This window comes from Bos indicus x Bos taurus, chromosome 1 (genome assembly GCF_003369695.1).
Source record: "Bos indicus x Bos taurus breed Angus x Brahman F1 hybrid chromosome 1, Bos_hybrid_MaternalHap_v2.0, whole genome shotgun sequence".
Classification (NCBI taxonomy): domain Eukaryota; kingdom Metazoa; phylum Chordata; class Mammalia; order Artiodactyla; family Bovidae; genus Bos; species Bos indicus x Bos taurus.
Genome location: NC_040076.1, coordinates 54,245,696 through 54,262,990, shown reverse-complemented (window position 1 = coordinate 54,262,990; position 17,295 = coordinate 54,245,696).

Below are 17,295 nucleotides of genomic sequence, written 5' to 3'. Positions count from 1 at the left end.
TCAGATCACTAGTGTCTTATCCTCTGTATACTATCTTTATATAGTGTGGCAAAAAGATGAGAAAATATATGCTCTTTCACTTTGGAATCTAAGATACTCTATTCTTAAACAGATTGAACGGGAAAAACTGAGTAGGAGGGGAAATGATTGTGATAATGCAGAGAAATTTTTAAACATGTCCATATTTTACGTAGGAGAGCTGTTTTATTTTTTAAGATATCCTTTTGTGGGAGGCTAACTTCCATCTTTAATCTGTTTTAAGAAGCTCATTGCCCCAATAATGTAATATATTAGATCATGAATGTTATCCTGGATTCTGTTAGGAGTACTAGATCTTCAACTACACAAAGTCTAAAAATAGCATCTAAAATTAATTAATTAAAAATGCTCATTCAATGAATTTATTTAGAAAGATGCTATAAAATTCTATGTGAACATGATTCATCAATGCTATCAATTATCGATAAACAGGTTGAGTAGGTGAAAGTGCTGATAGAATCCTTTAGCTTTCCACCGTCCCAATTTACTACATTTTTATGCTAAATATAGTGTATTTAAAAAGCATTAATTGAAAATATTTTGTCCTATGGCTTAAGAGTACACTCTTTTCTCTTTGATTATTTACCAACCATTCATTTCTGCATGAATGGCTCCATTCATCTCTACAGTGATGTATCTAGAACTTCTCAGAGGATCCATGTCAACAAATCTGTTGGACTCTAAAGCACTAATGCTTCTAAGAACTAACCAGGGAATAAAACTGGGGAAAACAGCAGAGGAGGTGGAAATTGTGATGAACTATAAAATGCATGTCCTTTAAAAGTATTTCTGTCCCAGTCAACAGATTCTTGCCAGTCTTTGTTCTATGGTCTACCAGATGGTAACTTCTTATCAAAAGTGCCCTATATGACACCCTTTTCAAAATCAGAGTGTCGTCATCCTCCACAGTTCCCACTGATGCCTCAAAGGTCATCTACAAGGATACAGAAAACTCTTTCATTCCCTGGAGGTGTGCTAGGTCCCAACTATGTCCCAGGCACTGTACTAGCCACCAGGGGAATAGCAGGGGAACCAACAGACATAGCATCTGGAGTTTAGAGAGAAAAGTAATTATTGGAATGGCTACAAACAAATATATACTCACAAGTTATAGCATACACTGCCTTACAGGGTACTAGGAGAGAATATAAAAGGACTATTGATTTGTCTGAGGCTGTCCTGGTCTTCAAGGTCATATTTCATCTAGTAGGAGACCTGAGCTCATTTAGATCTGTTAGGTGCCATCTCATAAAATCCTCACCCATATAGATTTAAATTCCCCTGTCACCAATATTTGCTTTACCCTCCTATGGTTTGAAGATCATTCTATCTGACAGAGAAGACAAAAGCAAAACAAAAGTTGAGGGTTTCTGCTTCTCTATATTACTCATCAATATTGTAATGTTGGCCCTAATCAACACAGTTACTTATTGATCTTTTTCCTCAAATGCAGCTTTTTAAAAATGCATTCCTGACAGTTTTTGCAAGCTTCTTCTAGTCTCAGATCAATTTGGATTTTAAACAAGCAGCTTAGTTTAGGAAAAAGACAGCTTTGGCTCAGTTGTGAATCCTTAACAAACACTAACAAGTTGTTTTATCAGAATAAATAATTTTCTCTCTCAGCTTCAGCTTCTTCATTTAAAAATGAGAAGAATGATTCAGTTCGGTGGTGAGTATTAAATTAGATCCTGGGAGCAAAACATCTAGTACAATGCTTGGCACCGAGCAGGGAACACCAAACAACTGATGAACCACATGGTACACATCAGGCTTGTCCTCACTGGTCCTGTGGCTTTCTTAGGGACAAAAACCAAGCTTTCCACTTCTTTTCTCTCCCACATAATGTCTAAGGCCAATTAAGAGAGCAGGCAGGTGTGTTGATCATTAATAACCTTGGTGAAAAACATAAAAGGAATTCCACAGTTGAAGATACTTTTAAGTTTACCAAGGAATAATAGCTTTCATCTTGTACATGCTAAATTGCACGCTTCTTTTCTGGTTAAACACACAGTTTATTTACAACTAATTGTCACTTAATGGCTTCTGCTCCAATAAATGTTCATACACTGTGTTTACAGGCTTATGCTTCTACTGTGCCCCTGTTCTAATAGAACATATATACTGCATGATGAGGGCTTATCTCTTCATACCAAACAAGCCTCTGCCTGAATTTTTCACTGAATAAGTCAGTGTTCAGTTATTTTGATTCCTGCTAAGCAAAAGTAAATTTCATCAAACACCATTAGAAATGAGGCACAGAAAAGAAAACCTAGTCCTACATATAACAGACTGTCTATGACAATGAATGCCTAACTCCAGGTAGTTACGCCAAGGAAGAAAGAAAGGAGCCTTCACTATTCCAGTTATTAAAGCACTACTGTAAACATGTTAACTGTTTACAGGCAAGCCTCACTTTACAAAATAGAAAAGCAAACGGTTTCCATTTTATGAACCAGTTGAGTTCTAGCAGTTCAGTCCAGCAAATAATTCACTTGAAGTATCAGAATAAGGCTATGTTCTGAAACTCTGCTCGATGTTACAGTGGCAGCCTGGATGGGAGGGGAGTTTGGGGGAGAATGAATACATGCATATTAAGGTGAGTCCCCTCTCTGTTCACCTGAAATTATCACAACATTGTTAAGCAGTTACACCCCATTACAAAATAAAGGTTTAAAAAAAAAAGAAAGAAACTATGTTCTATTCGTTAACTAAATTAAACCTCTCTAGGTCCCTATCTTGGGCTTCCCAGGTAGCTCAGTGATAAAGAATCCACCTGCAATGCAGGAGTCACAGTAGACACAGATTCAATCCCTGGGTTAGGAAGATCCCCTGGAGGAGGGCAACACAACCCAATATTCTTGCCTGGAAAATCCCATGCACAGAGGAGCCTGGAGGGCTATGGTCTATTGGGTCTCAAAGAGTTGGACATGAGTGAAGCGACTTAGCATGCACACATGCATGCACAAAGGCTTATCTTAATGATACAGATAAGCCTGTTTTCTCTTATACCCTGCCACATGTTTCTGTAATAATAACCAGAGTCCTGCTGCAGTAGATTCTGTGGATGCTCCACCCAGACACCTTCTAGTACCTTCCACAGCTCCCATGTGCCCCAACTAGGACTTCATTGTTCCTTTTCTTGTAGCACCATACAAAGGACTCCTTTTGGAGAACTCTATGTTGCTAGCTTCAGTTCAGTTCAGTTCAGTCGCTCAGTTGTGTCCAACTCTTTGCGACTCCATGCATCGCACCACGCCAGGCCTCCCTGTCCATCACCAACTCCCGGAGTTCACACAGACTCACGTCCATCGAGTCAGTGATGACATCCAGCCATCTCATCCTCTGTCGTCCCCTTCTCCTCCTGCCCCTAATCCCTCCCAGCATCAGAGTCTTTTCCAATGAGTCAACTCTTCGCATGAGGTGGCCAAAGTACTGGAGTTTCAGCTTTAGCATCATTCCTTCCAAAGAAATCCCAGGGCTGATCTCCTTCAGAATGGACTGGTTGGATCTCCATGCAGTCCAAGGGACTCTCAAGAGTCTTCTCCAACACCAGAGTTCAAAAGCATCAATTCTTTGACACTCAGCTTTCTTCACAGTCCAACTCTCACATCCATACATGACCACAGGAAAAACCATAGCCTTGACTAGATGGACCTTTGTTGGCAAATAATGTCTCTGCTTTTGAATGTGCTACCTAGGTTGGTCATAACTTTCCTTCCAAGGAGTAAGCATCTTTTAATTTCATGGCTGCAGTCACCATCTGCAGTGATTTTGGAGCCCAGAAAAATAAAGTCTGACACTGTTTCCACTGTTTTCCCATCTATTTCCCATGAAGTGATGGGACCGGATGCCATGGTCTTCGTTTTCTGAATGTTGAGCTTTAAGCCAACTTTTTCACTCTCCATTTTCATCAAGAGGCTTTTGAGTTCCTCTTCACTTTCTGCCATAAGGGTGGTGTCATCTGCATATCTGAAGTTATTGATATTTCTCCCAGCAATCTTGATTCCAACTTGTGTTTCTTCCAGTCCAGCATTTCTCATGATGTACTCTGCATATAAGTTAAATAAGCAGGGTGACAATATACAGCCTTGACGTACTCCTTTTCCTATTTGGAAAGAGTCTGTTGTTCCATGTCCAGTTCTAACTGTTGCTTCCTGACCTGCATACAAATTTCTCATGAACAGTAAGAAAAGGCAAAATGATAGGATACTGAAAGAGGAACTCCCCAGGTCAGTAGGTGCCCAATATGCTACTGGAGATCAGTGGAGAAATAACTCCAGAAAGAATGAAAGGATGGAGCCAAAGCAAAAACAATGCCCAGCTGTGGATATTACTGGTGATAGAAACAAGGTCCGATGCTGTAAAGAGCAATATTGCATAGGAACCTGGAATATCAGGTCCATGAATCAAGGCAAATTGGAAGTGGTCAAACAAGAGATGGCAAGGGTGAATGTAGACATTCTAGGAATCAGTGAACTCAAATGGACTGGAATGGGTGAATTTAACTCAGATGACCATTATATCTATTACTGCGGGCAGAAATCCCTCAGAACAAATGGAGTAGCTATCATGGTCAACAAAAGAGTCCGAAATACAGTATTTGGATGCAATCTCAAAAACTACAGAATGATCTCTGTTCATTTCCAAGACAAACCATTCAATATCACAGGAATCCAAGTTTATGCCCCAACCAGTAATGCTGAAGAAGCTGAAGTTGAACGGTTCTATGAAGACCTACAAGACCTTTTAGAACTAACACCCCCCCCCAAAAAAAAGAGATGTTGCTAGCTTACCCTGCTACTATTAGACTTAAAATATCTCAGTGCAATTTTAAATGTTATTTCTAAAAAGGGATGAATTTCTATTTTAAAATTAGATTCTAAAAGTGAATTTTTGCATCTATGTTCATCAGTGATATTGGCCTGTAGTTTTCTTTTTTTGTGACATCTTTGTCTGGTTTTGGTGTTAGGGTGATGGTGGCCTCATAGAATGAGTTTGGAAGTTTACCTTCCTCTGCAATTTTCTGGAAGAGTTTTAGTAAGATAGGTGTTAGCTCATCTCTAAATTTTTGGTAGAATTCAGCTGTGAAGCTGTCTGAACCTGGGCTTTTGTTTGCTGGAAGATTTCTGGTTACAGTTTCAATTTCTGTGCTTGTGATGGGTCTGTTAAGATTTTCTATTTCTTCGTGGTCCAGTTTTGGAAAGTTGTACTTTTCTAAGAATTTGTCCATTTCTTCCACGTTGTCCATTTTATTGGCATATAATCGCTGATAGTAGTCTCTTAAGATCCTTTGTATTTCTGTGTTGTCTGTTGTTATCTCTCCATTTTCATTTCTAATTTTATTTTATTTTATTTTTTTTTTTTTGGTTTTAATTTTATTTTATTTTTAAACTTTACATAATTGTATTAGTTTTGCCAAACATCAAAATGAATCCACCACAGGTATACATATTGATTTGATTTTTCTCCCTTTGTTTCTTGATGAGTCTGGCTAATGGTTTGTCAATTTTATTTATCCTTTCAAAGAAGCAGCTTTTGGCTTTGTTGATTTTTGCTATGGTCTCTTTTGTTTCTTTTGCATTTATTTCTGCCCTAATTTTTAAGATTTCTTTCCTTCTACTAACCCTGGGTTTCTTCATTTCTTCCTTTTCTAGTTGCTTTAGGTGTAGGGTTAGGTTATTTATTTGACTTTTTTCTTGTTTCTTGAGGTATGACTGTATTGCACATTAAAAAGATCATACACCATGACCAAGTGGGCTTTATCCCAGGGATGCAAGAATTCTTCAATATCCACAAATCAATCAATGTAACACACCACATTAACAAATTGAAAAATAAAAACCATATGATTATCTCAATAGATGCAGAGAAAGCCTTTGACAAAATTCAACATCCATTTATGATGAAAACTCTCCAGAAAGCAGAAATAGAAGGAATATACCTCAACATAATAAAAGATATATATGACAAACCCACAGCAAACATTGTCCTCAATGGTGAAAAATTGAAAGCATTTCTCCTAAAGTCAGGAACAAGACAAGGGTGCCCACTTTCACCATTACTATTCAACATAGTTTTGGAAGTTTTGGCCACAGTAATCAGAGCAGAAAAAGAAATTAAAGGAATCCAAATTGGAAAAGAAGAAGTAAAACTCTCACTGTTTGCAGATGACATGATCCTCTACATAGAAAACCCTAAAGACTCCACAAGAAAATTACTAGAGCTAATCAATGAATATAGTAAAGTTGCAGGATATAAAATCAACACACAGAAATCCCTTGCATTCTTATACACTAATAATGAGAAAATAGAAAGAGAAATTAAGGAAAAATTCCATTCACCACTGCAACGAAAAGAATAAAATATTTAAGAATATATCTACCTAAAGAAACTAAAGACCTATATATAGAAAACTATAAAACACTGGTGAAAGAAATCAAAGAGGACACTAATAGATGGAGAAATATACCATGTTCATGGATCAGAAGAATCAATATAGTGAAAATGAGTATACTACCCAAAGCAATCTATAGATTCAATGCAATCCCTATCAAGCTACCAAGGGTATTTTTCACAGAGCTAGAACAAATAATTTCACAATTTGTATGGAAATACAAAAAAAACTCAAATAGCCAAAGCTATCTTGAGAAAGAAGAATGGAACTGGAGGAATCAACCTGCCTGACTTCAGGCTCTACTACAAAGCCACAGTTATCAAGACAGTATGGTACTGGCACAAAGACAGAAATATAGATCAATGGAACAAAATAGAAAGCCCAGAGATAAAGCCATGCACCTATGGACACCTTATCTTGACAAAGGAGGCAAGAATATACAATGGAGAAAAGACAATCTCTTTAACAAGTAGTGCTGAGAAAACTGGTCAACCACTTGTAAAAGAATGAAACTAGAACACTTTCTAACACCATACACAAAAATAAACTCGAAATGGATTAAAGATCTAAATGCAAGACCAAAACTAAAAAACTCTTAGAGGAGAACATAAGCAAAACATTCTCCGACATAAATCACAGCAGGATCCTCTATGACCCACCTCCCAGAATATTGGAAATAAAATCAAAAATAAACAAATGGGACCTAATTAAAATTAAAAGCTTCTGCACAACAAGGGAAACTGTAAGCAAGGTGAAAAGACAGCCTTTAGAATGGGAGAAAATAATAGCAAATGAAGCAACTGACCAACAATCAATCTCAAAAATATACAAGCAACTCCTCCTGCTCAATTCCAGAAAAGGAAACGACCCAATCAAAAAATGGGCCAAAGAACTAAATACATATTTCTCCAAAGAAGACATACAGATGGCTAACAAACACATGAAAAGATGCTCAACATCACTCATTATCAGAGAAATGCAAATCAAAACCACTATGAGGTACCATTTCATGCCAGTCAGAATGGCTACAATCCAAAAGCCTACAAGCAATAAATGCTGGAGAGGGTGTGGAGAAAAGGGAACCCTCTTACACTGTTGGTGGGAATGAAAACTAGTACAGCCACTATGGATAACAGTGGAGAAACATTATGGAGATTCCTTTAAAAAACTGGAAAAAGAACTGCCTTATGACCCAGCAATCCCACTGCTGGGCATACACACTGAGGAAACCAGAATTGAAAGAGACACGTGTACCCCAATGTTCATCGCAGCACTGTTTATAATAGCCAGGACATGGAAGCAACCTAGATGTCCATCAGCAGACAACTGGATAAGAAAGTTGTGGTACATATACACAATGGAGTAATTACTCAGCCATTAAAAAGAATACATTTGAATCAGTTCTAATGCGGTGGATGAAACTGGAGCCTATTATACAGAGTGAAGTAAGCCAGAAAGAAAAACACCAATATAGTATACTAACGCATATATATGGAATTTAGAAAGATGGTAATGATAACCCTGTATCAGTTCACTTCAGTTTAGTTCAGTCGCTCAGTCGTGTCCGACTCTATGACCCCATGAATCGCGGCATGCCAGGCCTCCCTGTCCATCACCGTCTCCCGGAGTTCACTCAAACTCACGTCCATCGAGTAGGCAATGCCATCCAGCCATCTCATCCTCTGTCGTCCCCTTCCCCTCCTGCCCCCAATCCCACCCAGCATCGGAGTCTTTTCCAATGAATCAACCCTTCACATGAGGTGGCCAAAGTACTGGAGTTTCAGCTTTAACATCATTCTTTCCAAAGAACACCCAGGGCTGATATCCTTTAGAATGGACTGGTTGAATCTCCTTGCAGTCCAAGGGGCTCTCAAGAGTCTTCTCCAACCCCACAGTTCAAAAGCATCAATTATTCAGCGCTCAGCTTTCTTCACAGTCCAACTCTCCTCAACATTCAGAAAACGAAGATCATGGCATCTGGTCCCATCACTTCATGGGAAATAGATGGGGAAACAGTGGAAACAGTGTCAGACTTTATTTTTTTGGGCTCCAAAATCACTGCAGATGGTGACTGCAGTCATAAAATTAAAAGATGCTTACTCCTTGGAAGAAAAAAACCCTGTATGTGAGACAGCAAAAGAGACGCAGATGTATAGAACAGTCTTTTGGACTCTGTGGGAGAGGGAGAGGGTGGGATGATTTGGGGGATTGGCATGGAAACATGTATAATATCATATAAGAAACAAATCGCCAGTCTGGGTTCGATACAGGATCCTAGGGGCTGGTGCACTGGGATGACCCAGAGGGATGGTACAGGGAGGGAGCTGGGAGGGGGGTTTAGGATGGGGAACATGTGTACGCCCGTGGCGGATTCATGTTGATGTGTGGCAGAACCAATACAATATTGCAAAGTAATTAGCCTCCAATTAAAATAAATAAATTTAAATTTAAAAAAATAAAAGTGCATTTAACTTTATAATGCAAAGACTATCCACACTGGTACCAAAGAGGTTCCCTCACCCACAGAATAACAGTGAAAACAACTCTATCTGTGACCTGAACTACCAGATGTTCCTACACTGTTACCTTTAGGATCAATGCTATGGATTCCTCAGAAGCACCTCAATCTGGAGCTGTAGAAAATATGTACACACAAACATGCACACGGATATTTTAGTACCTCATTCAACTCCAATGCTTAAACAAGTGAATATTTTATAAAAGGCACTCAATGCATGTTTGATAAATTACAGAATAAATGACCAAATGAGTAAACAAATAAAGTAATGGATTTAACAGACCCCTACTGAAGACATTTCATGTACCACATACTGGATTAGGTTCTAGGACAGCACAATCAGCAATACCATTCATAGATTCTACCCTTATGGAGTTTACACTGTGGTGAGGAAGACTGGTTTGTAAGGATAAAAAAAGATCCAACATGGAACCCACAGCAAAGACAACAGTGAAAGAGTAGACAGATCTCCTACCCACTTTGGTACTTCCCCCAGTGGCTCCTGAAGTGATGGACAGCAACTCATATGTATGTATCACTGTGTATGCCAAGGATGGTCAGCATTCTCGGTAAGACATCAAAATATATGTATTTACAAAGAGAATTCTATTTTCAGGAAACTCTTTAGCTCATTATATATCAAATATTCATGCACAGTAAGGAGTCATAGTCTCTCATCAGTTTCACAACCTATCTTTATGGTTCACTCAGAGTAAGATGAATGTAATTAAATAATAATGTAGCAAATTGTTAAGAGCCTAGAATGAAAGGAAGGTTGTAATGAGTTTCAGCAAAGGTTGAGAGAATTTGGCTCCCTCCACAAGATGCACGTTTTCCTCACTCTTCTGAAAGTATGAGTAACCTCACCCTATGGATAACATGCTACTATCAGCCTGAAGATAAATGCTAGCTTATGGAATTATGTTAATTTTTCCTGACAGAATAAAGAATCCAGTTTAATTCTATTAACTGTTAGCTTACTTTAGTAAAAACAGTATTTATTATGTTTCTATGGGAACTTACTGCAACTCCCTGCAGCTGTGCTGGCAAGCCTATAAACAGTTCTACTCATTCTTAGAATATTTCCTAAATTTCAGAGAGTCGCATGACAGCTAAAGTAATGACACCATGAGGGTACTACACAGTGACATCTCTGCTGCTACAGGAGGTGAAGTGATTAAGTAAATTCCTTTGTAAACTTACTGGAAAGGAAAAAAAAAAACAAGGTAGAAGACAACATGATAAATACAGCATGATACATAAATACAACAAGGTAAATACAACATGATAAGGAATGAACTTTACATCCAGAAACTGTATATTGTAGCTACAATATTTTTTTCTCATATTTTAGACCAAAGTTGCTCAGATGCTTTGGTCTTAAAGCATAAAACATTGCCACCAACATGCTGTCAGTCTTCATGGAGGTGCTGAAAAAAATAACCTATTTTTGACGTATCAGAGGTAGAAATTACTTATACATGGGGAAAAAAAGGAAAAGGTAGAAGAAAATCTTTAGCCAACTCTGACATCCTGACTTGAGACTGCCTTGTAGGGTCCTTTACCGTGTCTATCACTCACTGGGTCTTCAATCACACAGGAAGCGTATGTGACAGGGAATGGGATGTGGCACTAATGGCCGTCAAAGTCAGTAAACTCTGGGTTAAACTGGTTTGGCCACATAAGAGGTGTGCCATACTGAGGTCTTCACACTTTGAGTATGACCTTCCTCATCAACAAAAGGAGTAAGAATGTATACTTTATAGACTGTTGTGTGCTTAGTTCCTCAGTCATATCTTACTCTTGCAACACCATAAACTGTAGCCTGCCTGGCTCCTCTGTCCATGGGATTCTCCAGGCAAGAATATTGGAGTGGGTTGCCATTTCCTTCTCCAGTGTATTTTCCTAACCCAGGGACCAAACCCAGGTCTCCTGCATTTCAGTCAGACTCTTTACCAACTGAGCTATGAGGGAAGCCCTTTACAGATTGTTAAGAGGGCTAAATGTGATTATACATGTACAAGTTTTTTCATGGTCACATGGCTGGTATTTAATAAATGTTCAAATAAATATATGGTTGTCATCATCTCACCACTAAGGAATGAAGAGTGAAGATTTGTACAATTACAGTGACTCCTTGGGGTACAATCACTAAATTTTTCCCTCCTTCCTCCTCTAATTCACTTCCAAATTAGAGAACTGTTTGGCATCCTCCTCATCTCTACAGGGATTTTATACTAACGTCCAGTTGTCCAGAGCCTTTCACATGTGACATCCACTCTCCCCTTTTGAACCCCATGCACCTCCAAACAAATACCCATAAAGCTTTACTCTGATCATATCATTTTATTTCTCTTCAACCTCTAGTGACTCCCAAATGCCTGCAGCAAATGTTCAAATTCTAAGCTAGGGTGCTGAAGATCCTCCACTCTCAATATATGCATGTAGACAGAATAAGAATAGAAAAATCTATAATTAAAATGATTATCAAAATCTACTATTAATAATGTAAATTATAAACCACAGTACAACAATCTATATCTAAACAGATTGAGAATCTGTTATACAAACATATAGTGAGTCAATAGCAGATGTCTTTGAATCCTGCTCTCCTAGAACTGCTAGATTGTCTCTAAAATATTATGAGCGTTATGCTCTCTTACAACAGGTAGAGAGGTTATGCTGGGATGAATAGCAAAATGGCATGAATAAAGTATTGACTTGTAGAGACTCAAATAGAAGAATACCAATAATAATAGCAACTATTCAATAATGCCTTTCTCATTGTAATTTCCCTAGAAAGACTAAGTCAAAAGCTTACTACTAACAACTTATTAGAAAGAACAGTTCCAGAGAAGCAGGGGTAAAGGACAAAGGTACTAAGGAGGGAGAGAACATATAAGGAAATACATTACTGAAGTGATCGCAGCTTTGTAGCATGGTCCACTGACTGCCCAGGCTCGAGAGATAGCAGCCTTAGAGAAGCTGTGTTTCCAAACAGTCCACCAAAAAAGAATAAGAAAGAAGTTCCTGGGGCTTACCTGGTGGCTCAGTGGTAAAGAATCCATCTGCCAATTCGGGAGACATGGGTTCGATCCCTGGTCCAAGAAGATCCCACATGCCACCGTGGAGCTACTAAGCCCAGGCACCACAACTATTGAGTCTGTGCTCTAGAGCCCGGGAGTCACAATTACTGAGCCTGTGTGCCACACCTACTGAAACCTGCGTGCCCTAGAGCCCTTGCTCCACAACAAGAGAAGCCACTGCATGAGAAGCCCACGCACATCAACTAGAGAGTAGCCCCTCTCGCCACAACTGTAGAAAGTTTGCGTGCAGCAACAAACATCCAGCACAGCCAAAACTAAATAAATAATAATTTTTAAAAAAGAAGGAACTTTTTCACTGGTTCCTTCCTGACTCCTATTCCTTGAATAGCCAATGTTCACACCATGGGAAATTAATTCCCCACATTTTGGTGGCATCACCTGCTCCTTCAGCAGGTGCTGAGGAGGCCAGATTCTGTGCCCATCACCTTGGTACTTTGAGGCAGGAGCTGGTGCAAGAAGCCAGATCCTTGTTTGAAGTACTGGATGTCACAGGCATCATAGAGTTGGTCATTGAAACAATGGAGTTTTACCACAACAGGTGGCTAAGTGAGGTCCATGTCAAGTCACTCATAGAATCCCTTCTACCTCTGTTCAGAATTAAACGGATTATTGTCTGATACTGCTCATGAAATATAAAGATAATGCAAGAGGAAGCAGATGGAGCAGGAAAACTCTTCAGCCATTCAGCAGATCTGACACCTGCGGAAGGAAAGGAGGAAGGGGGCAGGATTTGGCTGGGTGAGCCTTGTGTCCTGAGGCAGGTCCCATAGGATGCTTTGGAGCAAAGGCACTCAACAGAGGAGCTCCACACTAGGCAGAAATGACCAAGCACGAGTACCCCTACCATGTTCAGTGATGTGCTGAAAGCTACCAAGGAAGATAGTGACCTTGGCCCAATGCCATGGTAGATCCTAAAGGTGCCAGAGTTGGTTGATGCTTGATAACTACATCTCACAGCTTAAAAATAAGTCCCTTCTTGAAGGGAAAAACAATCAGGGCCTCTCTCGGACTCTCACACCCACAGAGACCTTGCCTTAAGAGCAGCAAAGTTAAGAGAATTTAATGAGACTGATCCCCTAATTGTAAAATTCAAGGCATGGTTTTCTTGTTTGAACTTTCTGATTTGGATACTGTTAACCAATCCCTTCTAGCTAATCCTGACTGGTACCCAGCATATATATATTACTGCATAGCAGTAACCTTGGCAGGGAAAAAAAAAAATGGCTGAAATTATTTAGAGGCCATTTCAAAATAAAATCCAGAGATATGCATAGCTAAAGAACCAAAAGTTTTCATTCTCTTTGGACCAGTTCAGCAACACAGAGCAGGTGATAGACAGGAACCTGTTCCAAGATGAGAAATGGTGATGAATGGCAGGACTGACTGATGCGGGTGAAAAAAAAAAAAAAAAAACACCTAATTTGCACAGAAGTTAGTCTTTGTGGTTACTGAGAAAGATCAAATAAGTCTGTAAACACTTGGCATGTAAAATACTAAGGAAGAAAACACGATATGTAGAAATGCAAGAGATATCAGGCAATGTAAATCTTCTAAAAATAAATATTTTTTGTTGAATGGCAAGGAAAAAAACTTGCTGACCTAAAGAAGCTTATGAAATTTTATTTAAAAGTAGACTAGAAAGAAACAGTATACAATTTTGTGCCATTCCATAGGGGAATCAAGTTATTGGATTTTTCCCACTTCTCGTTTATCTCCTTCTGTGTCTATACCACAACTTTCCAGAGACTTTATTAGTGCTCTTGGCAACTCTGGGCACAAATGGATAACTAATGATTTCCCTGTGGAAGGGTCAAATATTCTGGGAGAGAAAGCTGAACTGGAATTTTTCAGGCAACCACCATATTCTCTCCTAATGGGGCAGCTGGTCTGCTGGAGAGAAGTACAGAAAGTTCTGTAGAGTAGTCTGTGTTCTAAAAGCTGAAAAGTGAAAACTCCTGCATTCCAGTTCCCATGGAAAATGTAACCATTAACAATTAACTATCGTAGGGAAGAATCACCTAAATCAAGTCTGCTTAACTCCTACTCTACCCGAAGTGTGGGGTTCCAAAAGGTGGCGCTAGTGGTAAAGGACCTGCCTGCCAACACAGGAGATGCAAGAGAGGTGGGTGTGATCCATGGGAGGATATGGCAACCCACTCCAGTATTCTTGCCTGGAAATTCCATGGACAGAGGAGGCTGGAGGACTATAGTCCAAGGGGCTGCAAAGAGTCAGACACAACTTAAGGACTGAGCACTACCAGAAATGCGGTGATAACTGACCTCCTGTGCACTTGTATCATTCCTAAACACCTGCTTCTATGGGGAAATGAGTTACAAACAAACAGAACATCAAAAAGACAAAACTATCTTGCTACCCAATAAGGGTGGACACTCTCTCAATTCTTAGAGCTGCAGTAGGACAAGTGGAGCAAGGAGAGGTATCCTGTACTATTATAAACACTCAGGGCTGGCTATGTGGGCATACAGTTTACGTAGTCACACAGGGATCTGTTCTTAGAAGAACCCTGTCTTTGATTTAAGGCTCTGCTATCAACGTCCTTTGAAATTTTTAATAGTTTTTGAACAGGGGACCAGTATTTTTATTTTGCACTGGACTCCACAGATTATGCAGCCAGTTATGTTAGCTCTATCTTACAATTAACAAAGTGAATTTCCATATATTACCTGTACCTCAGTTTATTCTTACAAATGCCTGTGAAGAAGGTAAGGTATGCTTTACTGTCTCTGTCTTGCTGTTGTTGTTCAGTTGCCAAGTCATGTCGGACTCTCTGCAACCCCATGGACTGCAGCACTCCAGGCTCCTCTGTCCTTCACTATCTCCCAGAGTTTGCTTAAATTCGTGTCCATTGAGTCGGTGATGCTTTCTAATCATCTCATCCTCTACTGCCCCCTTCTCCTTTTGCCTTCAATCTTTCCCAGCATTGTCTCTGTCTTGTGATTGATTGTTAGTCACTCAGACAAGTCCAACTCTTTGTCATCCCATAGACTGTATCCCACCAGGCTCCTATGTCCATGGAATTATCCAGACAAGAAAACTGGAGTGGGTTGCCATCCCCTTCTCCAGGGAAACTTCCCAACCCAGGGATCAAACCCAGGTCTCCTACACTGCAGGCAGATTCTTTACCATATAAGCCACCAGGAAAGTTCTGTCTTACAGCTATGTAAATGGAGTCTCAAAGGAAATAAGGCATTTGTTTCACAAAGTTAAATACATGATAGAGCTAAGACCTAAACCTGTGAACTCAGACTTCAAGGCAATAGCTCTTTCCATTAGCCAGTACTGCCTCCAGACATCCTGACCTGTGGTTCATCAACAGAACAATATAATATAAGGGCTTGGGCAGGTGAAAATAACCTCCTCTTCTCAGTAGATTTACATCACTGGTATTACTTCATCTCAAACTCTTTCTCTGTAAGTGACAAGATCTTGCTCTTTTTTGACAAGTTCAGGTTCTTTGTATTTCAATTTCTTATAGACCTTGAAATTTGGCTATTCAGTCATCATCTAGATTCCACAGATCGTTGTGTATAAATGGCTTTTCTCTAATAGGCAGGGTTATATCTGGGTTTCGTGTGCTTGTTTGACCCTTGACAGTACACAGAAATGATCTACGGTTTTGCTAGCTGAGTGTGTGGGATTTCTTGTAACTTTTTCTTAGCTTTATATAGTAAGAAGGGGAGTTCTAATTAGGAATCCCATGAGGTATAGCTGAAAGATGTTGAATAGCATGTGATAAAGTGCATCTATCCCTGCTAAAAAATGCCTAGGGCTATCAGATGAGGAAAAGGAGCAGCAATGAAAGATAGCAGGTGATGAGGATTACAGAAATCCCTTGAAGATATACAACGTGGCAGGAATGACCAAGGCTTCAGATCTGAAGACAGGAGATTTCTCAAGACTTCTATTTTTAAGTATAAAAACAGGCTTAAAGCTCCTGATGACAAAAAGGTTACTTTTCTCTCTAAGGTGCTTAAGACAGACAGGATCATATCTAACTCAGAAGGCCTTTGGTCTCGGGAGACAGTAATAGCAATCCTAAAGGAGAATATGAATAAACATCAAGGCTGAAGGCAAGTGAGATATTTAGTATACTATACTATATGAGAGAACAAGAAAAATCATTATAAAAATTATATACCAATAGTACCCCTCAGTTTCAGAAAACTAGTGGGTGTAAAAACAACATTTAGCTTAATATATTCTAAATCTCAGCACCATGTACACAGTACACAGTACAGAGGAAAAAGCCAGCGTTCTTGAGTCATACAGACACAGGATAGATTCCCAGTATACTTATCTCATAGTTCTGTGAGCTAGGACAATTTATTCAACTTCAATGAATTGTTCTGACTTGATAAGAAAAGGGGAGACAATAATATCCACATAAGTTTGTTGGAAATAATAAACCCTATTTCACAGTGCTTGACACAGAGTCTGTGTTCAAAAGGGGGAACTGTTATAATTATTTATTCCACTCCAAGAAAATGGCAGCCCACTCCAGTACTCTTGCCCAGAAAACCCTATGGACAGAGGAGCCTGGTGGGCTACAGTCTATGAGGTCGCAAGAGTCAAACACAACTTAGCAACTAAACCACCACCAACCACCAACCAAGTTTAGTCAGAACACTTGGCTTGCCTGAGAGACATTCTTTTCTATTCTGAGATGATTCTTTGCCTAGTAGCACAGAATCTATCATTGCTAATGGCAAAAGAGATAGGCAGATCCTCCATTTTCAGGTAACAGAATCTTAAAACTAGAGAGGAGGGAAATACAGTCTTCTTCTTATGTTTGCTCAAGTTCTGGCACTCCCACACAAAAAGTAAATTTAAAATTATTCTGCCACATCCTCCTTGTCATCCATCACTGATCCCAGCTGAATACTGGCATGGCCAGATTCCAAGACCAACTTTATTCTCAGAGGATCTGTTATTTAAGACACCACTGTGCATTACAAGAGGGAAAGCATTTTAGTACTCTGATTACATGCTGCTTCCAAAACAGAGTCATTTTGTGTAAGCTGCAATTAAACATTTACAATTCATTTAAGAGCAGTAAAAGAGACATGGTTTTAAAACATAATTGTGATGTTGGCTTTACGGGGTTTTTCTTTATATCTAAATATTTGCAATCATGTAGTGTTGATACACATGTAGAAACTACCTAAGGAAGAAGAAAATACTCCATAATTTTATAAAGAGGCATTCTGAACTTTTT